This window comes from Oryctolagus cuniculus, chromosome 10 (assembly GCF_964237555.1).
Source record: "Oryctolagus cuniculus chromosome 10, mOryCun1.1, whole genome shotgun sequence".
Lineage (NCBI taxonomy): Eukaryota > Metazoa > Chordata > Mammalia > Lagomorpha > Leporidae > Oryctolagus > Oryctolagus cuniculus.
This window is the reverse complement of record NC_091441.1, coordinates 122,919,640-122,946,958: the sequence shown is the minus strand read 5'-3', so window position 1 is coordinate 122,946,958 and position 27,319 is coordinate 122,919,640. Positions and strand designations below refer to the sequence as shown.

Here is a 27,319-nt window from a genome sequence, read left to right as displayed (position 1 = left end):
TTTGGACTGCTATCACATTGAAACCATAAATTGCTCTGGGTAGTGTGGACTTTGTGATCGTATTGGTGATTCTAATCCATGCACATGGAAGGTTTTTCTCTTTGTTGTGTTTTCTTCTATTTCTTGCATTAACATGTAGTGATTTTCACTGTGGAGAGTGTTCACATCCTTGATTAAAACTGATCTTACAAGTTCTTTCATGGTATTTCATTCATTGTTATTGTCTTCCTGCCTCACTTTTGGTAAATTATGTGTGTCCGGAAATCTATCCATTTCTTCTAAGTTTTCCAATTTGTTGACATATAGCTGTTTGTAAAAATTTCTAGTGATTTATTTGTATTTCTCTGGTATCAGTCGTATTGTCTCTTAATCATATCTGATTTTATTAATTTTAGACTTCTTTGTTTTCCCTTGGTTAGTTGAGCTAATTGCTTATTTTTTTTTACATTTACAAAAAACAACTCTTTACTTCAATTATCTTTTAGTTAGTTATTTACATTTCTTTTTAATTTATTTCCTTTCCAATTTTTATTATTTCTTTCCTTCTCCTAATGTGGCGTTTTGTTTATTCTTGTTTTTCTAGGTCCTTGAATGCATTGTGGGATCATTTATTTGATAGCCTTCCAGTTTTTTGATATAGGCAATTACTGCTATAAACTCTTCTCAGCACTGCTTTTGTAGTGCCTCATGCAAGTTCTGACATGTGGGGTTTTTATTTTCATTTGTTTGAAGGAATTTTTAATTTCCTTTTTTACTTCTTCTGTCACCCAGTGTTTGTTCAGGAGCATGTTGTTCAGTCTCCATGTTCATTCTTACTTCCTAGTTTCTCTTTGTTGTTAATTTCTACCTTCATTCCATGTGGGTCAGAAAAAAGTTACATGATATGATTTCAGCTTTGTGTTTTGTTGTTGAGGCTTGTGTTGTAGTCTGTATATGGTCTCAATTGGAGAATGTTCTGTGAACTGATAGCGTGTGGATGAAGTATTCTGTGGATATTTGTTAGGTCCATTTGGTCTATACTGTAGATGAGCTGTTGTTCCTTTGTTGACTTTTTGTCTGGTTGATCTGTCCATTGATGAAAGTGGGGTGTAGAAGTCCCTCCTAATTATTGTATTAGATCTTATGTCTCCCTTAGATCCTATATCTTTTCTATTTTTATAAAACCAAGTGCCCTTGTGTGGGGTGCATTTATATTTAATATAGTTATATCATTTTATTGAAGATTTAACTATACTCATTCTCATTACATAATGATCTTTTTCCTCTCAAAACAGTTTTTGTCATTTTTTAAAATTTCCATTTGCGTAGAATGTCTTATTCCAGCCTGTGCCTTTAAATTTGTGTGTATTCTTAGTGATGAAGTGTGTTTTGTGTAGGCAGCATATAGATGGGTCATTTTTTTAAAAATCCATTTATCCAGTCTGTATCTTTCAGTTGTAGAATTTAGTCCATTTACATTCAAGGTTATTATTGGCAAGTAATGACCTGTTCCTACCATTTTCCCATAAATATTCCTACTGTTTGTTGGGAAAATCTTCTGTTCTTTTACTAAGAGATTTTCTGCCTTCACCTTATTTCGTGGTTCTGATTGTCTTTCTCTGTGCAGTCCATCCTTAAGTATCATTTGTAAGGCTGGCCTGGTAGTAAGAAATTCTTTTAGGTTTTGTTTGTTTCGGAAGGTCTTCTTCATTTCACCTCGTTCATTCGTGAGAACTTTGCTGGATGAAGTATTCTGGATCATCAGTTTTGTTTTTCTTTTAAAACTTGACCTATATCTCTCTGTTCTTTCCTGGCCTGAAGGGTTTCTGTTAAGAAATCTGTGAATCTAATAGGAGTTCCTGTGGAGTGATCTGGGGTTTCTCTCTTGCAAGTTTTAGGGTATTCTCTTTATATTTTACTTTTGAAAGTTTGACTGTAATGTGTCGTGGTGAGGGTCTTTTCTGATCATGCCTACTTTGGGTTCTAGGCACTCCCTGTATTTAGACGTTTTTATCTTTCTCCAAGTTGGGACATTTTCTGCTGTTATTTCACTGAGTGGGTTTTCTTTTTTTCTTTTCTTTCTTTCTTTTTTTTTTTTTTTTTTTGACAGGCGGAGTGGACAGTGAGAGAGAGAGAGAGACAGAGAAAGGTCTTCCTTTTGCCATTGGTTCACCCTCCAATGGCCACCGCGGCCGGCCGATGCACCGCGCTGATCTGATGGCAGGAGCCAGGTACTTATCCTGGTCTCCCATGCAGGTGCAGGGCCCAAGGACTTGGGCCATCCTCCACTACCCTCCTGGCCACAGCAGAGAGCTGGCCTGGAAGAGGAGCAACCAGGACAGAATCCGGCGCCCCGATCGGGACTAGAACCTGGTGTGCCGGCGCCGCAAGGTGGAGGATTAGCCTAGTGAGCCGTGGCGCTGGCTGAGTGGGTTTTCTAAGCCACTCCCCCTCCCCATCCATAGTTTCAGGAATTTCTAAGACTCATATATTTGGTCGTTTGATGGTATTCAATAGATCCTGAACACTGTTTTCAGTCTTTAATTTTTTTTCTGAGATATTTCACAAGACCTGTCACCCAGAATAGATACTTTTCTTCTGCCTCCCTACGTCTGTTGTTAAAGAGTCCCACTGTGTGCTTATTCAGCTTATTGAAGACTCCACTTAGAATATTTCTTCTTGGATTTTCATTAGTATCTCTGCTGAATTTCTTATCCATATCATGTAATGACTTCCTAATTTCAATAAACAGTTTCTGTGTGTTTCTGAGTAACCATGCAATCATCTTGATTTTTTTTTTTCGTTTTGTTTTGGCATTTGGTCAACTTCCCCTCCTTCACAGTCCAATCGTAATGAATGATTGTGTTCCTTTTGAGGAGGCATTGCCTTCCTTGTTCGTGTGTGTGTGTGTGTGTGTGTGTGTATTTTATACATTAATCTTCGCGCAGCTGGCAGACTCTCTTGTTACTGTCTCCAGAGTCTGGAGGATTTATTATTTTAATAGAAGGCTTTATTCCCTGGAAATGTGCCTCTCGGGCTTGGTGGAGGGCCTGAGGCTTGCACTTGAGTTCCAGGGTTGTGCTGGCTCAGGCGAGGGAGCGCTGTCCATCTTTTGCAGGTGGAGCGGGAGTCCAGGGTGACACCATGTTGGGTGTGCTAGAGCTCCTTTGGCAACCGTGAGTAGGAGGAGGGGACGTTGGGGCTTGCTGGTGCGTTCCCGTCCTAGACCTCTGTGCCAGCAGGAGCCAGCTGATTCACAACCTGGAGTGAGCTCCTGTTGCCTGCACAGCCCGCACACCCAGGCATGTGCACCACACAGAACACTGACCAGCTACACAGGGTGTCCCCGAGCCGTCCACCAAACTCGCCCACAGCATGCAGAGAGCTCTCCGTCTCCGCAGTCAGACCAGAGGGTGCACAGGAACCGAGGTGCAGCCCACAGCCCTCTCTGCTTCTGGCTTCACCTAGAACCATCAGTCATCGTGGGGAGGGAGTGTCTGCTCTCCACTTGCACCTGCCCTGTTCTGACTTTGATGGCCTTTGCTGGTGGGGCACTGTGCACTGTCCCCCCACTCAGGACAGAGTTCAGCTGCAGGTCCAGCTCAGCCGACCGAGTCTGGTGCTTTGGTGGGGAAGGGGATGGAGGTGAAGTGGTCTCACTTCGTGGAGCCAAGTGTCGCCCAGACCCCCGCTGGCGCCAGTGCAGACTGTGGAATTCCTCAGCCAAGCCTTCATGTGGGGCGTGGCGCCTCCTCTCACCGTGCCCCGGGAAGCTCCAGCTTCGCAGGCAGAGCCAGCGGAAATGCAGGGGCTGTGGGGGGCTTGTCTGTCCTCTCTGCCCTCTGCTCCATGGAGTCTGTACGCTGTGCGCGCTCATCTGAAGCTCTCTCTCAGTCAGTCCTCCGGGAACACGGTTGGCCCTTTGCTTTTCTGGGGTTTGTCTGCGTCTCAGGTTAGTGTGCTTGATCCTGGGTCTCACTCAGGAAGCTCTTGATGCTGCAGCCACTCACATGTCACAGGGTGGAGGGGCAGGTGCCTTTGGTGACACTGGGGCTGGGCAGCCCTGGCCCTATCGCCTCTCTTCTCTGCCCCGTGCTGCCTTTGGTCTCACAGAGATGGGACTCTGAGCTCTGCCGCCGAGGGCCTTGGGAGCGGACGTGGAAAAGCTGCGCATGTGGCCAGGGGCGAGGGAGCTTTAGTTTGTTCTGCCACCAGCGAGCAGCAAGGTGCTGAGGGAGGCGCACGTGGCAGAGAATCAGCAAAGCTGATAAAGGACTCGCGAAACTTCGGCTGTCACAGTTCCTGGGCCTTCTGCTCAGTCTGATTGGTTGAAAGAGACTGAAGGCAATGACTGGCTTCTGACATCAGTGAATCACTGCCAACCCTTCAACACGAAATGGGATCTGAGTCGCATCCGCGCGTTTCCCAAGCACGTGGCTGTCTCCCCTGCACGTACACGCAGCCCCCCCGCCCTTCCTTGCAAAGCACAGTGAGAGATGGTAGCACTCACTACCATCCTGCCTGCTGTCAGTGAGAGGACATGCGCCGTTGACGGTGGGCTGAGTGCACTGCACCGTGACTCCAGTGTGCACTGCTCTGGGTTCGTTTTTCATGTAAAAACACAGTATTGGTGTTTCTCTCATTAATGCCGATACTTATGCTAGGAAATTGAAAGTTAATGGTTTTAAGAAGGTATTTAAATACACATTTAGAAGTCATCTGAAAATTGGTAAAGTGGATAAATTATTTGATATGTCTGTTTTGTTGAAGAAAAACACTTAATTTTATCTGTATTTGAAGTGTTTCTAGGGATCTGAGACTAATAAACTAGTACTACTGCTTCTGTTTGCTGATTTTTTGAGGAATAATTTAATTGACTTTTTTATCCATTCAGTCATCATATGCGCACCCTAGAATGACTGCCATTACGGTTGTAGGGTAGGGGCGAGTTTTCATTTCTCTGCAGTGAGTTGAGTCATGTCCACAGGAACTTCGTATGAGGAGCTGGCGGAACAGTAGCTTTCTACCTTGTTTTGCATTGCTTAGAGTGGGAAACGGGCTTTACGCCCTCCAAGTAAACGCTCGCTTACCCGTGCACCACTCCTTACCCTGTGATGTCAGAACTCCCATGATTGCATCATATCCTGGTGCAGGGCATGGGATTCCCCCACTCCCTGCTGGGGGCCACCTCTGGCCATAGGTCCTTTGGTCAAGTGCGGTGGAGAGGGGGAGACAGGGCGGTAGCTTTTGCATCCGTCCAGCCTGGTTTGGTGCCTACCCTGGAATGTGTTATTTAGGGGGCTGGACCTGTAGCGTGGTGGTAGCCGGTGCTTCCCAAGGAGGCTGCAGGCCTGGTGACTGGGACACACTCAGCAGAGGGCAGTGCCTTTGTCTGGAGTCCACCCTTCACCCAGAGTGCTGTGGGCCACGTCCACCTGTCTGAGCACCTGACGCGCTCTAGCAGTGCATTCATCCTGGGGGGACACGGGCTGACTGTCTTGGCTAAATACAATAAACTGAATAAACTACAATAAACTAAAATCAACAGCGAAAACCTCCTGCGGCCGTTCCAACAGGCCGGCTCCAAGCACTCAAGTACTGGAAGTGAGAGTGGCGCCTGGGGGCTCATTGATTTCCATGCCTCGTAAATGGAAATGACTGCTTGGATTTGCTAATTATTTTTTGTGAGCACACATTTCCTTTCACCCCCTGCTCTCTAACCTTACGGAGCTCTGTGCACAGCACAGGGAGGCCTTTCCCAGCCAGAGCCACAGCCCCGCCGGCCTCACCACAGACACTCCCTGGCTCCCTGCGGCTTTAAAATTCCCCACAGGCCCTGGCCCAAGCCAGGCCTCAGAGGTGCATTTGAGCTGGCCCCAGGGACTTCTTCCTGTGGGTTTTCCTCTGGCTCACAGCTACTGTGAGGACAAGACAGGCCTCCTCCCTAGCTTCCCATCGGCATCTTCCCTAATGCGCCGGCCCTGCCTGGAAGACCCGCCCCCAGGCCACCTCTGCGCAGTGAAACTCGGCTGCTGTGGCCAAGTCCCTGCCAGGGCTCCTGTACGTGTGGGTCTTCTGTGGGTTCTCCGTGGCTTCCGCGTGAGCCCCGGCAGCGGCAGTATGTCACACATTGTGCAGGACCGTCTTCAGGCACGGAGGTTCTGTGCCCAGTGGGGACTGTGTCGTGGCTCCCAGACAGCTCCTGGAGGAGGGCGTTGGTCCCAGAAGGGAGTTTGGGGAAACAGTAGAGTGACTGCAGCTCTGTAGCTATAGCTGTGCCCACAGGCTGGCCTGTCCTCACAGCCTTAGCACAGGCTCCTGTGGTCCTTGCAGTCCTTGGCATGCATTCGCCCATTCTTGGGCCATGACGGCGATGGCCTCACACATCGGCTCGTGCTGTTCTAGGCTGTGGTGGTCACAGAAATGTGTTCAGTTTGTGTAAATCTTACGAGGTAAGATTACTCAGAACAGCACTAGGGGGCTGGACGGATGCTAATTCTATAACTTTTGGCTTTAAATGCGCTCTGTTTCTTGGGCCGTGACAGTAGGGTGGAATTACCCAGTTTGTGTAAATCTTATGAGGCTTGATAAATGGACTTAATAATTATCAGATGACGAAATTAAATGAGTCGGTGAATGTTAATGTGTTTCTCCTTCTGCCTAGCTCGATGCTTTGGGACGGTTCCAATATGTGGCATTTCTATTGTGTTATGATGTGTTAATAACATGGGTCAGAGACGAGCGGAAGTCAAGGACAGATGTAATTTTCTGTGAAATGTGCATTTAATACTTTGTAACATTTAGCTGAATTACCTTCGGATGTCAGACATTAGGCCCTCATCCTCCCATGATTGTGTGTGTGTGTGTGTGAGAGAGAGAGAGAGAGAGAGAGACGTCTATCAGCTTTCCTATTGCTCTCTGAGATAGTGAAGTATTATAGATTTTCTTTTTTTTTTTTTTTTTTTTTTTTTTTTTTTTTTTTGACAGGCAGAGTGGACAGTGAGAGAGAGAGACAGAGAGAGAAAGGTCTTCCTTTGCCGCTGGTTCACCCTCCAATGGCCGCCGCTGCAGCCGGCGCACCGCGCTGATCCTGGCAGGAGCCAGGAGCCAGGTGCTTTTCCTGGTCTCCCATGGGGTGCAGGGCCCAAGCACCTGGGCCATCCTCCACTGCACTCCCTGGCCATAGCAGAGAGCTGGCCTGGAAGAGGGGCAACCGGGACAGAATCCGGCGCCCCAACCGGGACTAGAACCCGGTTTGCCGGCGCCGCAAGGTGGAGGATTAACCTATTGAGCCACGGCGCCGGCTTATAGATTTTCTTTAATTGAGTTTTATATATGTTACTGATCTTTAATCGCAGATTTTTTTTTTTTTAATTTAGAGCAAACCAGGCTAAGTTTACAGTGTAAGAAACCTTTGGGTCAACTAGTAAGTTATGTTGTTGTTTTAAAAATGGCCTGTCTGCAGCCTTCAGAATTGGTGGACAGACAGTGCTGGGCATATGAAGACTGTAGAGGCCCCATGTGGCAGCACACGGCTTTGGTCTGCTTTGGGGTGTGCGCTTCTCTTGGGCTCTGTGTTGTCAGATTACAGATGCACATGGGGGAGTGAAACGACCGAGGCACACATGGAGAAAAGTGTCGCTGGCCGTCACTTGTCTGTGTGGGATTAATGCCTACTTCAGAGGGCCCTGGCTCACCGTTGTGCCTGCTGGGCCCGGAGAGGCCTCCCAGGCCGTGTGGCGAGGGTGGAGCCCTTCATGTCTGGAGACAGTACCCGGTGGTGGCCGAGTCCTCATGATGGCCACTGTGCAGCCACGTGTGTTATCCATGCTCAAATCCAGCATTAAAGTCCAGATTTTTAGGAGTAGTGAAATTTACATTTATGTCAGTGAATGCAGTGTTTCCCTGCAATAAAAATTAATGAACTGATTCATAAAAGGGCCTGCCTTGCGGATTCCAAGGTTGACTTGTGCTTTCCACTTCCTTACGCTCTTAACATAACCAGAGCCTGGCCCAGGCTGATGGAGCAACCACACAGGAGTGCCGCGAGGCTACGGGGCAGCCCTCTGATGTGGGCAGGGACGTTCCCTCCCGCAGTGCACACCAGATGAGGGCTGGGGTTGAAGGTAACGGTTAGCAATCGGCTGATCCTGTGCACAGTGCCGGGCACCGTTCCTGCCACCGTCCAGGCGCTCAGCGACTGGGCTTTGTCCCTTAGGTAGCCTCTGCTGGGAGCTCAGCAGTGTGTTCTCTGGGGCAGAACCTTGGGGGTGGGCTGCGGGTCTGCAGACAAGTGCAGAGGCAGTGTCTGCTTCCCCTTCCGCCACACGGGCCTCGAGTGCTTCCCTACGGGTGCTGGGGATGATCCACGGCCTTCATAACAGAACTCGTAATATGTTCTCCAGCTATGGAATTCTTCACATGAATGCTGTACGCTTCTTCTCGCTCTTGGGAGTCAGTGTCTGTTTTCTGGCCTCCTTGGGTGCTTGAAGCTGTCTGCAGCTCTACCTGGGGTAGGACCTGTGCCTTCCTGCTGTGCCACTTGGTGCAGGTTTGCATTTGCGTTCCCTGAGGCTGTCAGTGCACTCCCAAGGGGCTGTCAATGCATTTCCACGCTTTCATCGCTGGATCTTGGACCAACTTGCTCATCTGCTGCGTGCGTGTTTTCTCATTGAGGAAGTGAGTCTACATGCTGGGGGCCCAGAAATGGAGTTGTCTGGACTTTTCCTCTTGACGTGGTTCTCAGGCCTGTTGCCGTGGAGGACTGGGGCTCTCTGCGGACACAGTCACACTGCAGAGCCCGTCTTCCCTCGTGCGTCCTCCACACTGGTCCTCCGTTCCACATGGTCACCGCTTTCCTTTCTGCTGCCCACACCTCGGAGAAGGACGTTCTGCACGTCAAGAATGCGTGTCAGTCCTCCGCTGTGCTGGGATCTGTCCTAGAGGGGTCCCAGACCGTGACGGGTGTGCGTGGTCTCGGTGGGAATGGGGTCAAGGGCTTGGATGTGTCTGTGGCCCTCCCTGTTCTTGGAGGTGGCTTTGAGGGACATAGACTGGGCCGGTGGCAGAGACTGGTGGGCAGAATCATGGAGTAAGCTGGGAGACGCATCTGAAGCTGCGCACACGGTGCTGGTGGAAAGGGCGGGCTTTGTTAGATCGCGGCTGTGTCTGTAAAGTTTCTGAAGTGCAGCATGGGAGAAACGGCAGCGGGGCCAGGCTGGGTGGGGCCGGGTTGGGCTCTGTAAGGGCAGGCAGTGCAGTGCATCCCGCCCTGATGTGGGCCTCACGCATGGCAGCAGGGCAGGGGGCTGAGGTGTGCCCCGGGCCGCTCCCTGCGTCTTGTGACTCCTCCTATCAGGAGCAGAGCCACCCGGGCTAAGCAGAGCCTGAGCTGCCGATGGGCCCAGCACGGTCACGGCACTCGCAGTGAGGGTTCAGGGCGCGGAGCTCTGGGCCAGTCTGGGATGCAGCAGCTTTGTGGTCGTCAGCTGCAGAGGATCTGGGCAGTGAGGGAAGTAAGTCGGACAGAAGAGTCCGGAGTCAGACTGCTGGGTGGAGGTGGAAGGTCGGAGTTGTTGGCACACCTGGAGTTTAAAACCCGTGGATAAAATGACGACTGTAGGCAGGAGGCGGAAGGGACGCTGCCCGAGGACTGTTCCTGCGCACTGCAGTGGCCAGAGTGGACAGGCAGCGAGGAGAAGGAAGCAGACTGCCCTTCAGACAAGGTGGACAAACAACATCGAAGAGGGGGAAGCTCTCGGCTGGGGCACAGTGACTACAGAGGGTAGTGCGGTCACCTGGGGTCATTGTTGACCTTGGTTAAGTGTGGTCTGGGGGAGGGCTGCAGACAGAGCCTGGCGGGAGTGAGTCTGACCATGAACGTAGCCGGCGAGCAGAGAGAGACAGGGACCAACGAAGCCTTCAGAGGGGTTCTGTAGGAAGGGTTCGGAGAGGGATTCACAGTGGCCAGGTCACAGCGGGGTGGAGGGTGGTGCTTTTCTGAGGTGGGCTCCCTGCTGGGTTCTCCTGGGGTCCCCGTGAGCCTCTTGCGGCAGTGAGACAGCAGCATGGGGCCTTGAGCTGAATGAATGTGAAGTTTTGTGATCTCATGAAAACTGCATGTGCAGGAGGAGGTTTTTCTTGAAACTTCTCTCCAGCTGGACGTGATCTTGTGGAAGTCATGCCTGTTTGGAGCAAGATGATGCTGTGTTTGCTAAGTCATTAAAAATTACGTCCTGCCATGTTTCTGGAGTGCTAGTTTCTGTTGTTTTTGTGAAAGTGTAGACCGAGTGCCTCTCCTTCCAGTCCCGCTGTGAGCGCTTTGCCTCTCCCTCAGCCTGTTTGGCTCCAGTGAGGTGGAGGTGGTGTCTGGTTTCATGCCCCAGCCAGGTCTCCTGCTGAGGACGCGTCTGGAGTGGAAACAGCTTCCTGATTTCGGCTGGGATGGGATGAAGCGGCCACTGCACAGGCTTTTGCGGCCTTGGATCTTGGGTCTGTACGTCCTGGAGAATAGCGTCTACAGAAAGACGAATAGAGAAGGTTGCCAAGCGTGCTTTCGGCGTGGACCTGAATGGCCGCGATCTGTTTTGCTCTTAGAACGCGTCCAGGAGTTCCCATGGGAACCACTCCCCCCTCCTGGGAAGACTCAAACTTAAAAAACAACACAGAAAAGCGACTTCATCACCCCCGTGTGATCGGCGACAGTGCTGGGACCGTGCAGGAGATGCAGTGGCCAAGCCCCGTCTGCGTGGGGCTGCCAGAGGAACACATGGCTGCCCCGGAACGTGGACGTGATGGATGGGCTCCATCTGACAGCAACAAAGGCTGGCCCGTCGTCCGTCTCCTCCGCTGCCCAGACGCCTTTCAAAACCTGAATGTTTTTGTCTCAGGCTTTGGCGTTTTGCCTTTTTCATTTAACTATTTTCCCCTGAACGATGCGTTTCCAGAAGAGAAGCCGGGGGTTGTGGCACAGCGAGCCTGACACATGATCTTCTCATTATGTTCAGCACGTTTTAATCCTGAGTGCCTGTCTGTGTGTGCGTTCCGCTGCTTAGCCGCATGCCTTAACGAACCTGTGCCGCCGCAGACCCAGGGCCGCTCAGTCCTCAACCTGGGGGCTCTGGGGTCTGGTGCCCGTTGTGCAAACCCCGATCCTCTGACCAGTGGAGGTGACGTCACCACGGCAGACACGGGGGTGCTGTTCCGAGGACACCCACACTCTCCGCCTTGAGGGCGCGGCTCCTTACTCTCTGTGGCTCCTGTGGGCCGGGAGTCCAGGGGATGACCACGCAGAGTGACCGGCGCTGTGGCCAAGCTCTCGGGTGCGGGCTCCGGGCTCATCTGACCGTCCCTGTCACTGCTCCTTGCTGGCCCGGTCACACCTGTGGAGCACCTGACCAAGCACGCCGCGCTCAGTCAGACCCCTGCCTTCCAGGTGAGGAGGGCCAGCATGGTCAAGGCCACCCGGCGCCCCTGCCGGGCCTCGCTGAGAGGATTCCCTGACAGAAGACTGGGAGCCATGGCCGCCCGCATGCGGCCACGCGGGGAGTCCAGCCCCGGAGCCTCGCAGGCATTGGCAGCCCGGGGGTCAGGCAGCAAGTGTCAAGCGGCGCCCGCAGGGAAGTGGTCTTCCCTAAAGGACGCCGGCCATGCCTGAGGGCACAAGGCAGCCGCCACCTTTCCGGAAGTGGCCCAGGTCAGAGGTCACTGTGTGGGAGCACTCCCGGCCCCTTCCGCCTCAGGTCCAGGGCAAGAGGCTGGGGCCGGGGTCTGCAGGGGTCTTGGGGTCTCTGAGGCCACAGCGTGAGGAGGGCAGAGTCCCGGCCAGGACCCTGGCTGTTGGCTCTGACGCCTGGTTGGCGTTCGCCCCTCTCTCCGCTTCCCAGGGTCCTGCCCCTTTGCTTTCCCATTCACCAGATCCCACTTTGAGATGTGGCTGTCATTCAGCCAGAAAGAGAGGCTCTGGTTTCTGATCTGAACTTAGGGCCCCTTGTGTGCAAAAGTGGGAGAAACCATTTAGAAAGGGAAGTAAGGTAAGCTCGTGTTGGCAGAGTGAAACAGCACAGTATGGTCCGATGCCAACCTGAGCGGGGACTGGGGGACTCACGCACGGTTCTTGGAGGAGTGTTTAGAGATGAGTGACAGGAGCAGGGCGGAGACCAGCCCTGGGCAGAATGAGGCAGGGCGGAACACTGCACCTGTGATCGCTGGGCCGTGGAGAAGAGTTGGTTCAAAGCGAAGGACCCTGCAGGATGAGCTGAGAACAAGAGGGCTTAGAGAAGGAGACCCTGGAGTCAGTGGGCCCTTAACCTGATAAAGGGAAGTAAATATAAACAATGAGAGGCGAGCATGCGTTCTAGCCATTACAATGCCCACGTCCCATGTCCAGTGCCTGGGTTTGGTTCCTGGCCGTGTCCCTGGGACGCACCAGTGATGGCTCAGGTTCCTGCCGCCCCTGGAGAGACCTGTACTGAGTTCCCTGCTCAGGCTGTGGCCCCTACACACCAGCCACGCCAGGAACCTGGACAGTTAACCCCTGGATGGGATATTTTTCTGTCCATCTCTCTCTCAGATTCTTCAGTAAGTTTAAAGTCATGAAAACAAATCTGGAGTAACTTCTGCTTTTCCAGATCTGACTACAGCCTAATACCTGAGTGACTTTTGATAGTGACTTCTGTTTAAGATCTGAGTATCTGTCCTCAGCCATTAAGAAATGGATTATTACTCAGCAGAAATGAATGAAATCTGGTTGTTGCAGTAAGATGGGTAGAACTGGGTGTCATTGTGTTATGTGTACTAAGCCAGGCACAGACAGCATCATGAACCCATTCCCGTGTGCATCTGCAGAAGCTGAGCTCACAGAGGCAGAGTGCAATGGTCCTTGCCAGAGCAGAGAGAGGGGGGGAGTGCGAGGAGACAGGGAGGCTGGTGGAGGTTCAGGATTGCAGTCAGAGGGAGGGACCAGGTCCTGGGGTCAGGAGCATGGGAGACTGACTGCGGTTAACAAGGATCTGCTGTAGAGATTGGAGTGGGACTGTTTCCAACACAGATGCTGTTCGGGGTGATGGGTCTACATGACCATAAACTTGATCTGATCGTCACAAACTGTGTACGTGTGTCAAAGTATCACACAATACCCTTTAGCTGTATACCATTGTTATGTGCTAATTAAAAATGATATTTGTTTTGTGAAAAGCATTGATTTTGGGTGAGGATCAAGTGGAATGGAAGCTTTTAAATAAACATATTCTCATTTCATGTCCAATAGATGTCAGTTTGTATCTGAAAACACACTCCTTCCAAACTGTTGTAACTGACTTAGCTAGCTATAGTTTTGCAAGAAAATTTTTGGTTTATCTTGAATAATTTACTTCCTGGCTTATACACTTTCCCCTCTGGATTCTTAGAAGTTAATTGTCTTCCATAAGCAGGTGCAGAATAATTCTCTGTTTTCCTTCAAGAAACACGATGTACAAGCACAGGCTGTGTGCAGTCATTTTGAGGAGTCGATCAGAATGAGTGAAAAGAAGTCCAAAAGCGGGAGCGGATTCACGGAGTCTGAAGCTTGTGTGGGCCTCAGCTTCACACCCTGAATTACGGTCGCCAGAGTCTGGATCCAGTTGAGTAGACGTTGCCAGAGTCCAGTCACTGTTGTTTAGTCTGGAACAGCTGCATGTGGGAAAGGAAAAGTGTCCCGATGCCTTTTAACACCTCGGTCAGTAGGACAGGGGGACAACGTTCCCACCGGTGTCGTGGTCCAGAGAGTGCAGTTCATACCTCCAGCCTCTCCGGGGGGTTTCTCCTGCCACAGAGGTTTGCTTGATCTCCTGGGTCCACCACCACTCGTCAGTGTGCCATTAGGATTGCAGCACACTCAGTATTCTTAAAGCACATTTCATGAATAATTTAGACATAAAAGCTTTTCTTTAACAAGTCGTTACCCTACTAATGTGATTGCCCCATCAGCCACTGCTAAAAAATTCAAGGGCGCATCCCGGTGTGTCTCTGAGGGTAGCAAGTGGCTCCGGCAGTGAACACTCCGCACCTTCAGGGTTGCAAAGAACCACAGGCATCCCAGACGTGAGCACCAGATGGAGAACTCAGAGGTTGTGAACGGCTGAGCCGCAGAGAAGTCTGGGAAACACAGGCTGTGCCGGCCGGGGACACCACCATCATTACACGGGGAATGTGCACCACTGCCCCTCCATTTTCAGCTTCTCAAGCCCAGAGGGGCTGCCGTTGGGGTTCAGCAGGGCCAGCCAGCACCTGGGGCACTGGCATCCCATAGCAGAGCCCTGGTTCCAGTCCCATCTGCTCTGTATCCAGTCCAGCTCTCTGCTAATATGCCTGGGAAGGCGGCTGAAGATGGCCAAGTGGGAGACTGGCATGGAGTTTCTGCTCTCGGCTTTGGCCTGGCCAGACCTTGTTGTTGCAGCCACCTGAGGAGTGAAACAGTGAACAGAAGATTTTTTCTGTCACACTGCCTTTCATTCATGGATAAATAATTTTTGTTTTTTAGAGAAGACTGGAATTGTCAGTTTTTCTTTGTTTTTTCTTCCTCGTTGTTGGGGGGTATATTTTTACTACTTTATGGAGGGTTGTTAAAATGCCTGTAACTGATTGAATGTTCTTTTTTTTTTTTAAAGATTTTTTATTTATTTGAGAGGTAGAGCTATAGACAGTGAGAGGGAGAGACAGAGAGAAAGGTCCTCCGTCCGCTGGTTCACTCCCCAAATAGCCGCAATGGCTGGAGCTGCACTGATCCGAAGCCAGGAGCCTCCTCTGGGTCTCCCACAGGGGGTGCAGAGGCCCAAGGGCCTGGGCCATCCTCCACTGCCCTCCAGGCCATAGCAGAGAGCTGGATGGGACAAGGAGCAGCCAGGACTAGAACCGGCGCCCACATGGTGTGTTGGTGCCGCAGACGGAGGATCAACCTACTGTGCCACAGCACTGGCCCCGATTGAATGTTCTTTTAAAAGCAGAGTTGGGACTGGTGACTGGTGGTCTCAGAGGGCATGTGTGTGAGACGCATGTGGCCACAGGCATGCAGGTCACAACCCTGGGCCCTGATGTGTGGACCTGGGTTCCTGAGGTGCAGTGAGAGCGGGGGACAGAAGCTCCCACTGCCATCGGGTTCCGCAGCCTCACGCCGGTGGTGTTTCCTGGGAGTTCTCTGCCTGTTGGACAGCGTGACTGGGGGGACGGCTGCAATGACTGGCGCTCCAGAGTCCCACGGCCCACTGCCCACCTGGGTCTCCTGCTGAAACCCGCCCGCTGGAGAAGGAACACACGTCTCCCGGGAGGTGGAAAATGCCCTTCTGTCCTTGTCAGAGAGAACGGTGATTGCCGACACATCCCCAAAGCTTGCATCTCTGTGCCTCTCGCTCTTCCTTAGGAATCTGAGTATCTGAAGGATTAAATGCCAACTGAGAAGACACACCTGTGCCGTCTTGGTGTCGTTTCGTGCTGGCCTATCTTGGGCATTTCCTCCTGACTGGCACACGGTAAGACCAGAAGGTGCTACCTGGGCCCTGGGAGGGAGCTGCAGGGCCCTGGCCCGGGAAGGGTGCGCAGCCGTGGGAGGCGGCTTCCAGACGATCCCGGTGGAAAGTGCCTTGAGTTCCTGACCTGTGGATTTCGAGTTGGGGGGTTTTCTGTCAGTGTGCGCTTGCCCTGTGAGGGTGTTCATTGTGGCTCGTGCACATTTGTATCTTGTGAGTGGGATTTTTTTTTGCAAATAATTTTTGTTGAACTCTTTACTTAATATAGAGTTAATCTTATGTGTATAAAGTTTATTGAAAATAGATCTTAGGAAAAAATAAGAATGGAAATAGGAGAGAGGAGGAGGAAGAAGGCTGGGAAGATGGGTACCGTGGGAAGAATCACTGTGTTCCTAAAGTTGGATTTATGAAATGCATGAAGTTTGTATTCCTTAAATAAAAGGATTCTGGGAAAAAATAATTTGCAGACTCTGAGGTCCTGTTTAAAGCTATGTTCCAGTGTGTGCGTCCCACAGCACCCTTGATTTATAAGAACAATAATGAGGTCGCTTTGCCGCAGCCTGATTTTTCCCTTTTTGACATTTGTTTTAATTCTTTGACAAACCTTGTCCTCATTTGTGTTTGACCTTGGGCCACCTGCCTTGTCAGGTTATGCAATTTGCAAATTAGGAGACGAGACGTCTGTTTCCTTTTCCACAGGATTGAGCGCACAAGATTCTTCTTCTTTGCTCCCCTCCCAGCCCCCTAATTTCTTGTCTGCATTAATAAACGCGTCTGAGAAGTAATGGCCTGGCCAGATGCACAGTTACCTGATTTGTTTATGGAAACACTAAAGTAGCGCGGGAAGGACACGCTGCTAAATTGTAATTTTAAATTTGTTGTCACCAAATGTCAGTCTCAGTCTGTACCTTTCGGGACTCTATAAATATGCATTCTGTGGAGGCGTGGGTGGACGACAGTTTGGCGGTCACTGGAACAGAAATCGTCCTTTCAGTGCGACGGCAGTGCTGAGCCCATCAGGGGAGGCAGCTTGGCCAAGGCCGTGCAGGTGCCGTGGCAAGACCAGGAGCTGGCATTGCCCGGGTGGGGAGCATCCAGGCTGCAGCCAGACAGAACTGAGCTGGGATCCCCGCTGGCTGCGTGTTAACTGCTTCTCTGAGTTCAGACCTGAGGCCCAGCAGCTTTTCAGTGGACGCTGTCACAGCCATCACCATTGTCCTTGGAGAGGGACACGTGCTGGGGTCCACGCGGTGTCTGACGCTCCGCCGTGTCTGAAGTTGTCCCTGGAGCCACTGTCTGTGCTGTCGTTGCGTTCTGGTCTCTGGCCCGGGTTCGTCTCATCAGTGGTCCCCGCGGTTCTTTCAGAGCCTTCTCAGGATTGCTCGAGGTCTGTCCAGCTTTCTCTACCAGTGCCGGGGACCGTGGTCACTAGTTGAGGGCCTCTCGGGTGTGTGTTGTTAGGGGGTGACTCGCCCTGCTTCCTCTTCTGCGTGTGTGCTCATCAGTGCCGTGAGCGTGGAGCGCCTTCCTTCTGTGGCCACGGCGGAGCGCACGGGCGGACGAGAAGGCGCGGGCCTGCGTGCTGGGGGCTCGTGCTCCACCTGCAGCGGTAGAAGCCGAACGGCGAATGCGACTTGCTTCTTGGTGAGTGTGCTTAGCGGTGCTGCGGGTGCCCAGGGCTGCGAGGGAGTGATGAGAGATGCAGGCTGCGGGACGGGGGTCTTGGGGAAGCAGATGGAGCTGCAACCTGCTGCTTTGAAGGGGTCTTGTCTGTGGAAGCACAGGAGGGGAGATGTGGAGTTCTAGCAGGGGATCCTAAGTCCATCAGGCTGAGGCCAGGGGACGCTGGTGATGAGGGTGGAGAGGAAGGAGGGCTCGGGCACGGATTTTTAGGGCACGTCGAGTAGTATGAGGGAACGGGGTTGCTGAGAGGTCGTGAGCAGAGAAGTAGGGAACGGCGTCTTGGGGAAAGGTCATTTAATGTTCTCTGTGGACTGGGAGGGGAGAACAGGGCCAGAGACAGAGTTGCTCAGGGTGGAGGAGCTGTGCTAGGTGGGCGGTGGCGGTGGTGTCCCTGCAACCTTGGGGACGGCATGAGCTGCTGTGTGACTGCCGTGTCCTCCAGGGCCAAGAGAAGAGAGGAAGGAGCGCACTGCCCATGCGTGAGCTCAGGATTCCTGAAGGTTGGGGAAGACTGACCCGTGCGCTGAGCCTTGACTTGGTGGTGGTCAGAGAGGAGTCCGTGGTCCCGTGGGCTAGCAACTGGGGATCGGTGGTCAGATGGTCCATAGTCAAACATCTCCTGGGAGCCAAAGCCAGAGGAGCGTCTGGGTCCGGAAACAGCCCGACTGAAGTGAGGATGGGCACAGGGAGCCCCAGGTCCTCCAGGTGAGGATGATGACAGGCGTGGGCAGGAGAGAGGCTTGCCCGGGAGCCAGCCCAGCCGAGTTGTGAGGCACGTGTGTGCCAGGGCTGAGGATGTCCTGTTTTGGTGGCCAAATGCTCTCCGATGATGGTAATCAGATAAATGCACTAGTCCCACTGAATTCATTACTTTAAAGTAGAAATCTGGGATAATCTGATTTCTTTGTGAATTGATTAATTGGAATGTTTGCATTCTGAAATTAATTTAAAGTTATTAACATTTGTATGAAAATGTCTCAGATAGTTACAGTTTGTTTAGTTTTCTTGTGTTTCAGTGAGACTCTGAGTTTCAGATAAAATGCGGCATAGGTGTGAATGAGGATGTTGTGGGTTCAGCGTGATTAGAACATGAATCATTCATTTCTGTGTATCACCAAAGTATCCATCTGGTCAAGAATTAAGCATTTTATGTTCAGAGTTCCGTTCATTGCATTTAAAAACACTCATTTTGAATGACCATGTTATTGTGCACATTCAAAAAATAAAAGGACTCTGTCCACGTGAACGAATTCACAGGAGAGTCTGATGGCGATTGAAGCAGGTTTGTTTTTGCTTTGTGCAGCTCCCTGTCAAGTAACGTAAGGGAAAACTCCACAGCTGGGAAATCTGCAGGGCCCTCGTCCTCCCTGATGTCCTGAGGAGGGGCCAAGTGACCGTGGTGCAGAGAGAGGGGTGCTGCGCTGCCCAGACTGGGCTGCTGACCCCTAGTGTGGTCACACTTGGGCAGTGGAGGGGGTGTTCATGGTGCCGCTGGCCGCCAGGCCCGCTGAGGCCCCGGACACCAGATTAGAGGAGACGTGAACTTGAATAGAGGAGGGACCCAGGCGTACACTAAGCCCAGGTGTTCTTCAGACTCGGGGACACTGCACTGATCTAAGTAAACAGATAAATAAATAAAAGGAGGCATAAAAAGCAGAAGCTGCTTGGGAGCACAGTGGAGGGATTGGCAGGGGAGGCAAGCCACCAGCAAGTGCACAGCCCGGCAGTGACGGCGCAGCTCAGGGGCCGGCTACCGGAAGCCACCAGAGTTAACCGGAAGCCGAAGGACTCGGCACGACCAGGGGTCGAGAGGCGAGGGGTGAGGTAGGGACGGGGTTTGTTCTCCGGTTAAGATGCCCGCGCTCACCATGGAGCTGCTGGGACACCGATGGCGGAAGTTGCTGGCTTCCTGCACCTGACTCGGGAGACCTGGCTCCTGGCTTTGGGGGGCCCTTTGCCCACAGGGGCCAGCATTTGGGCAGTAACCCAGTGGATGGGAGATCCGGCTGTCTGTTCCTCTGCCTCTCAATAAATAATGTTTAAAAAGACTTAAGACACGCGGGGTGGTGCTGGGGCTCAGCTCAGAGCTCATGATAGGAGTTTTAGAAACAGCGGCTGTGAGGACAGAGGAAAAGGAGTAGATTACCTCTCCCCTGGGCTGAACTAACGCTTAACGTCTCCTGAATGAACTCAGCACAAGAAGCAAAGGATGGATGAACTCAAAAGCTTTCAGACCTGTTGTGGTGCCATTTTTGAGTTCCAAGGCTGAAGAGACACCTCATATTAAAAACAGGCAGAGAGAAATGCGGGCTGCCCGCAGAGGAAGGAGGATCTCACGTCCCCCGGTTCTGCACCGCGGCCTGCACTGCCGCACACAGATCTGGCAGCCGCGGCACTCTGGGAGGTGCGGGCGGCAGCCCCGTTTGCTCACCGATGTCATTTGCTCCCATCGGCCACCAGGATGCACACCCTGATCCTGAAAGGACTCTGAGGTGTGGTCTGGTGAAGAAGAAAGAGGAGCCAGCGACTCGCACAAGCCCGGCTGGAACAGGCAGGTGCGCTGTGAGGCCGAGGGGCCCACGTGCTGCCCTGGACCTCATAGGAACTGCCCACAGACCCTTCCCCACCATCACTAGAGCACATTTGACAAATACAGACCGTGTGTTCAGGGTGTACACCGTGGTATTTACCCATAGGTGTCCGTTAACCACAGCCAAGTCACCACCTCCTTACCAACCCAACTGCCTGTGTGCTGGGGCCACTCCCCTACCAAACATCGAGGACTTCGTAGATGGCTGTTAGCTATGGCCACCCCGCTGGCCACCAGGTCTCTGAAGGTCATGTCGACTCCCTCTGCTGGTCTTGCCCCGACTTCCGCACTCTCCAACCCCTGGAATCACCTTCTAGTCTTGATCCCCATGAGTTTCACTTATTTATTCATTTATTTTATTTGAATGGCAGAGTTACAGAGACAGGGATACACACACAGGCATATTGATTGATCTTCTGTCTGCTGGTTCATTCCCCAATGGCCGCAATGGCTGGAGCTGGGCCAGGTTGAAGCCAGGAGCTTGGAGCTCCTTCCAGGGTTCTCACGTGGGTGCAGGGCCCAGGCACTCGGGCCCTCCTCTGCTGCTTTCATAGTCAATGGTCCAGGAGTTGGGTCAGAAGCGGAGCAGTGGGACACAAACCGGTGCCCTTACAGAATGCGTCCCAGGTGGGGATTTAAGCCACCGTGCCACAATGCAGGCTTTTTATTCCATAACGGGCGAGGCGAGGTGTGTGGCATTGTCCTGTGGTGACCAGCTTATTCCGCCAGGCACGTCCGTGCTGTAGCAGTGTGAGTTCCCCTGTTGTTCCGGCGGAATCTTGGTCCTGGGAGAGTGCTTTGTGTCCATTCTCCATCAGCAGAGCTTCCGTTTGTTGGCGCTGGTGTGTAAATTGGAAACAGGGTCCAGCAGTCTGTAGCGTATTCTTTTAAAAATATTTGTTTATTTGAAGGCCGAATTATAGAGAGGCAAAGGCAGAGAGAGAGAGAGAGAGAGAGAGAGAGAGAGAGAAAGAAAGAGAAAGAAAGAGAGAAAGATAGATCAGTCGGTCTTCTATCTGCTGATTCACTCCCCAGATGGCCATAACAACCGGAGTGGCACCGATCTGGAGCCAGGAGCTTCCTCCAGGTCTCCTATGTGGTGCAGGGGCCCAAACACTTGGGCCATCTTCTGCTTTCCCAGGCCATAGCAGAGAGATGGATCAGACGTGGAGCAGCCGGGACTCGAACCAGTGCCCGTATGTGATGCTGGCACTGTAGGTGGTGGCTTTACCTGCTACGCCACAGCTCTGGCCCCACCAGTCTGTAGTCTTAATAAGCTCCGCAGGAGGCTGACAGGTGGCCAGACCTGCTGACCTAGGAGTAATAAGGCCAATAAAATGCATAAATAAATCATTGCTGATAAGGTAACATGAAATATTAATGAAATGATTCAGAAAGGACCCTCAGTGGCATAACGGAAGGTAAAGGATCCTGTGGCGTAATGGGTAAAGCCACTGCCTGTGACGCTGGCGTCTCGCACAGGTGCCAGTTCATATCCCAACTACTCCATTTCTGATCCAGCTCCTTGCCAATGGCCTGGGAAAGCAACAGAAGATGGCCCAAACGTTTGGGCCCCTGCCACCCATGTGGGAGACCCAGATGAAGCTCCTGGCTTTGTCCTGCCCCACATCTGATCATTGTAGCTATCTGGGGAGTGAACTAGTGGATGGAAGGTCTCTCTCTGTCTCTCAACTCTTTAAAATAAATAGAGTTTTAAAAAATCCACATTAATAAAAAAATGAGAAATAGAATTGTGTCAGTGCCTAACTTCCTGAAGGAGGAGTTTTTAGAGATAGTTTAGTTATTGAGGATGATAGAGAAATATACATTGTATATGTTTAATATTTAAAGAAGTAATACTAAAATATAGATAAGATGGAGCTCTCCTTATTGATTGGAGAATAATAGAGAAGTAGAAAGAGAAAGCTTGAGTAGTGGAGTAAAATTTGCGGGAAGGAAACAAAATATAAACAATCAAGGAACAGAAACAGTGTAACTTTACTGCAGTAATTATTTCACTGTGCGTATCAACATCTCTCATGGTGTACCTCCTCCTATAAGGATACAAATGTATTGGCCGGCGCCGCGGCTCACTAGGCTAATCCTCCGCCTAGCGGCGCCGGCACACCGGGTTCTAGTCCCGGTCGGGGCGCCGGATTCTGTCCCGGTTGCCCCTCTTCCAGGCCAGCCCTCTGCTGTGGCCAGGGAGTGCAGTGGAGGATGGCCCAGGTGCTTGGGCCCTGCACCCCATGGGAGACCAGGAGAAGTACCTGGCTCCTGGCTCCTGCCATCGGATCAGCGCGGTGCGCCGGTCGCAGCGCGCCGGCCGCAGCGGCCATTGGAGGGTGAACCAACGGCAAAGGAAGACCTTTCTCTCTGTCTCTCTCTCTCACTGTCCACTCTGCCTGTCAAAAAAAAAAAAAACAACAACAAAAAAAAAAACAAATGTATAAGGACTGTGTATGAGCCCGAACTGAAGTGAGGAAACTGAATCTTAATTACACAGGTGTCCTCTCCTTAGGGTACCAGGCGTCCTCCAGTTTCTATTTAGAAAAGATGCATTTTAGGGGAGCAGCACTCAGCAGAGGGGGAGCCCTTGCGGGACAGCTGCAGGGTGGGCCTCATCAGGGACAGCCTCAGCATCAGGGTGGGCCCTACGCATGGAGCAGACCCCACGAGGAGTTTCAGCAGAGCCTCTGTCACCACCCCCGAACCCAGCGTTTCCAGTACCGACACGAAAACACTCCCGGGTTGGGCGTGTGGCGCAGCGGGTTAAGCTGCCTCTTGGGACCCCTGCTTCCAGTATCAGAGGGCCAGAGATTGAGTTCCACCCCTACTTCTGCGCCAACTTGTTGCTAGCATGCTGGAGGCAGCAGGTGCTGGCCCAAGTAGTAGGTCCCTGATGCCCACCTGGGAGAGTTGGGTGGAGTTCCAGGCTCCTGGCTTTAGCCTGGCCCAGTCTCAGCTGCAGAGTGAGCCATACGGTGAAAGATCTCTCTATCTTTCTCTCTTTCTCTCTGTTAGTCTACTATTTAGATAAATAAATTACGATTTTTGGTCTTTAAAAAATGCACTTCCAAATAAACAACTGTTAGCTGTTAAATACATTACGTTTTGATGCAGTGAAAATATGCATTAAATCATGAGAGATTGCTAATTTAAAACTCCAATGGAAAATTAGCAAAACTGTTATCAGGTCAAGAAATTTTAACACATTTCTCAGCATTGGACTAGAGAAAAAATACAAAGAATGATGTCATGTTTTCCACAATTTGAAGCTCATATTGCCTTTTTAAAATATTTATGTTGTTGTTTTCATCTACTTGAAAGGCAGAGCATAACAAAGAGAGATGGAGATAAGGACACACACATACACACACACACACATGCATGGCGGGGGGCAGCTTTTCTCTGCTAGTTCAGTGCCCAAATGCCTGTCACAGCTGGGCCTGGGCCAGGGCGATGCCAGGAGCTTGGAACTCCATCCAGGTCTCCCACGTGGGTGCCGGCGTGCCAGCACTTGAGCCCTTATCGGCTGCCTCCCAGGACGCGTTAGCAGGAAGCTGGATCAGAAGCAGAGGAGCCGGGACTGGAACTGGCACTCGGGCATCTCAGGCGGTGACCTCACCCTCTGTGCCACCACACCTACCCCACCGCCCCTTTCATAGACATAAACCTATCACTTTTCCTTTTAGCGTCATTTTGATTTTTCAGTCATTTTTAAAGCAATGATGTCATTTCAATTTTTTTTTTTTTTCAGTATGGTAACTAAAACTAAACTGAAGCACTAGGATAAAAGACTTGTTTGTACTCCTAGCTGTGTCTTCTGGCTTCTAATGTGTATCCCCTTCTAATGTGATGTCTCCTTAACTGAATAAGATATAATTGAGATTTATTTAAAAATGCTTCTTTATGTCCTGCAAATTTTTGTGGAATGTTTATGAAAACTGATAATGTAAAGTCTAAAGGAAAATTCAGATAACAAAAATCAGAAATCTTACAGGTTATGTTCCCAAATTAGGAATAAACTATCACAGTAGGAAAAGTGTAAAATTGGCAATTGAATTAAAAAAAATACTTCTGGATGACTTTTGGTCATTTCCTTCAATATAGACTAAAAGAGCCATAGAAGATACAGTATCCTGATACGTAGTGACATGTTTGCTTTGTCAGGGAAATGTTTACAAGCTGCTGCTTGAAAGATTGAAATTAAATGAACTAAACGTTTAGCTCAAGAGGCTAGAAAACAGATATTATATACCAAAATAAATTTGTAAGTAGTAGTTATTTTTTTTTTTTATTTTTTGACAGGCAGAGTGGACAGTGAGAGAGAGAGACAGAGAGAAAGGTCTTCCTTTTGCCATTGGTTCACCCTCCAATGGCCGCCACGGCCGGCGCGCTGCGGCTGGCGCACCGCGCTGATCCGATGGCAGGAGCCAGGAGCCAGGTGCTTTTCCTGGTCTCCCATGGGGTGCAGGGCCCAAGCACCTGGGCCATCCTCCACTGCACTCCCTGGCCACAGCAGAGGGCTGGCCTGGAAGAGGGGCAACCGGGACAGAATCCGGCGCCCCGACCGGGACTAGAACCCGGTGTGCCGGCGCCGCTAGGCGGAGGATTAGCCTAGTGAGCCGTGGCGCTGGCAGTAGTAGTTATTTTCAAAAGCAGAAATTAGTGAGTTGTTAACACACAAGATATGTAGCGTTAGGAGCATCCCATTGTCAAGAAGACTGGTAAAAGGAGAAGTGCACAGTTAATATTAACGTTAAAGGAGGTAGGACCACAGATAAACACATTTCCACAATCACCACTGATCTTTTGGGCAGAGACTCAGGCAGAATTAAGGAAAGAAAAATTTCTGGTGAAATGAATTACCAGAGGAAAGCAAAATGAAAAATGCTTCAGGTCCACCTGCTGTTCTATAAAACACGCGTTCAGAGGTCTTAACCAAGTAATTTAAAATGTTCCTGGATTTTAAAATCAGTGACAAACGGGAGCACTCACCCATTTAGAGTTCGTGTTTTGAGGTGACCTCTTGGTCCAACAGTTGGCACTGCCTGGGCTGCCCGTGTTCCACGTGGCAGTGCCTGGGTGGAGACCTGACTCTGCTCCTGGGAGGCCGCCCATGGAGGCGCTGGTCCTCTGGTCCCTGTCACTCACCCGGAATTCCTGGTTTCAGTTCCTGCTCCTGGCTTCAGCCTGGCAGAGCTGCAGGTGCTGCAGGCTTTTGGGGAGTGAACCAGCAGATGGAAGATCTGTGTCTCTGCTTTTAAATCAATAAAAATACATTTCACACTTTGAGAAGCAAACGTGATCAATTTGAGAAAAACTGCACCAAATAACAATAGCAAAAACTGTAGGCCAGTTTCTTTGTGTTTGCTGATGTGAATATCGTTGAATGAAAGCCAACATTACATTAAAATAATGATTAAACTTATCAAATGTATTCATCCAAAAACATGAGCAGGGTTCATCTCAGGAGTATGTTAATGTAATTCTTTGCAGTACATTAAAAAGGCCCATTTGTCTATCTTGGCTCGTGTTTTGAACTGAATTTTGATTGAATTAAATAGACACCCACCCCCACCCCACCCATTCAAAATCAGACAAAAGACAGAAAGTTTCCTTATCAAAGCACTTTGTCTCCAATTCTGTGATGCTCAGCTGGTAAAATGGAAATAAATTTAAGAATAATAGGAAAGGGAAAATTATTGTGTTCAATAATGATAATCCTTTGACAATTTCTTTAAAAACTTTCAGAACGAATGAGCTAAGTAGCATGGCTAACTTTAACAGAAACAGGATCGTTAGTCTTAGCACACCTGTAAGAATCAGAGTGTCATGGAAATAATGTATTCACAGGAAAAACAAGTACAAAAAATTAGACGTGAACTTAAGAGTTGGCGCTGAAGACGTGCGTGAAAAGGTATCACTCTTAAGGAATCCTGTAAGAAGCGCCTGGCAGGGGAGGGAGGTGCCTGGTACGTGGCAGCCTTGTCGTTCTGAAGATGTCGGGGTTGGCTGGGTTCAGCGTAGGTTTAATGGAGCACAGATGAAAATCTCGTTTCTTTTTCTTGTATAATATAAGGGCAAAACTTCAGCAGTGAAGCTGTTTCTCACCCAGAGGCAAAAACACTAGAAATGTCCAGGAAATTTAGAAACAGGACAGAAAGGGAACCAGGGCTTATTAGACATGAACGTAAAGTTAAATCCCCGAATGTTTCCAAACGATTTGATAATGAAAATATGCAGCTATGGATAGCTCCATAGAGAGAAAAAGAGAACTACAGTTGGAAATTCAAGTGTATATGAAATATGCCATGAAAATGACCAGTAGTGTAGTTTGATAACTCAGCAAATCATGAAAAAATTTAATAGTTCGACCATATTGAGTAGTATTCCATAGTGTATATATTAATTTCATGAAGATGTATTCCTTAAACAAAATTTAAAAATTAAATCATGCTGAAATATGAAATGTTAACTTTTGGAGGAGGATTCTGGTCGCATGTTCCAACTGTGAGAATTATAGAAGTGGAGAAATGTTAAATTTCCTCATAAATTTGAATCTTTAAGGCAGGAATTCTAAAACACAAAGGCATATACAAATGAGTGTTCATTGTAGGATTTTTTATTACATCAAAAAAACTTGGAACCTAAATGTCTGCTAGGAAATGGAAAGATAAACAGAAATAGTTCTTAACAAAAAGATTGAGAACAACTAAATAATGATCTGGTGCCTTTTATGCATTTAGACTTGGAAAAGTGTTCATTATGTTTTTTTAAGGGGAAAGGCTGGTTATACAATAGAGTGAATTATGAGGTCTGTTTTTTGTAGTCTGCGTCTCTGTGTCTGTGTCTGTCCTTGGCGTGTAGAAAAAGGAGAGTAGAAAATTAAAAGCAAATACTCAAGAACTCGGGCTGAAGAGTGCCAGTTTTAAACTTATTTTTATGTATGCTGAATTATGTGATGTTTATGGCAAGCAGTGATTGCTTTAATGATTGGTAAAAGTAGAACCGTCTCGGATCTCAGGGGCAGAGTCGTGGGGCTGTATAATCTCTGTTCCACCTGTGGGGTGAAGCGAGGTCCCACGCCAGGCTGAGGGTCTTGGGGGCACCCATGCTCGCTGTGACCATCTGCTCACGGCCAGGAGGAAGCTGGCCTCCGCCCGCAGAAGGCAAAGGGCAGGGAGGGATCGTTTGTAGGGCACTTGGCCAAGTCGTTCATTGACCAGCGTGTTCAGAGCTGTGGATGGGTTTGCGGTCCTGTACCCTGTGACCCTCTAGTCCTGGCCCTCGGCCCTTGGACCTGAGCCACCTGGGAACCCGTGAGGCATACAGATTCTCAGGCTGCACCAGACACAGTGCTGGACCCCACCCCCAGAACCTGTGTTCTGCTTGTACTCTGGGAGGTGCTGACGACACAGACCTGGAGCCCAGTGTTGCCCAGCATCCCGGGCAGAGCTGGTCCCTGGGTCGAGGCCTTGCTGCCTTCCCCTGCACAGCACATCAGAGTTTATGCAGGAGGGCTGGGAAGCCAGTGGCTAGTAGCCCAGCTCGTGAGAAGCGT

At 50.3% G+C, this 27,319-nt stretch overlaps 1 protein-coding gene across 4 annotated transcripts in view; it reads left to right on the top strand.

Moving 5' to 3' along the window:
- CNTN4 (contactin 4) overlaps window positions 1–27,319 on the top strand; it is a 734,964-nt gene that overhangs the window by 37,511 nt on the left and 670,134 nt on the right. Inside the window, exon 2 of one of the 4 annotated variants that reach the window (XM_051831893.2) lies at window positions 15,374–15,482. The exons of the other annotated variants lie outside the window; for them this stretch is intronic. The gene's annotated coding sequence lies outside the window, so the exon portion shown is untranslated. The remainder of the gene's footprint in view (window positions 1–15,373; window positions 15,483–27,319) is intronic. 4 annotated transcript variants of the gene reach the window in all.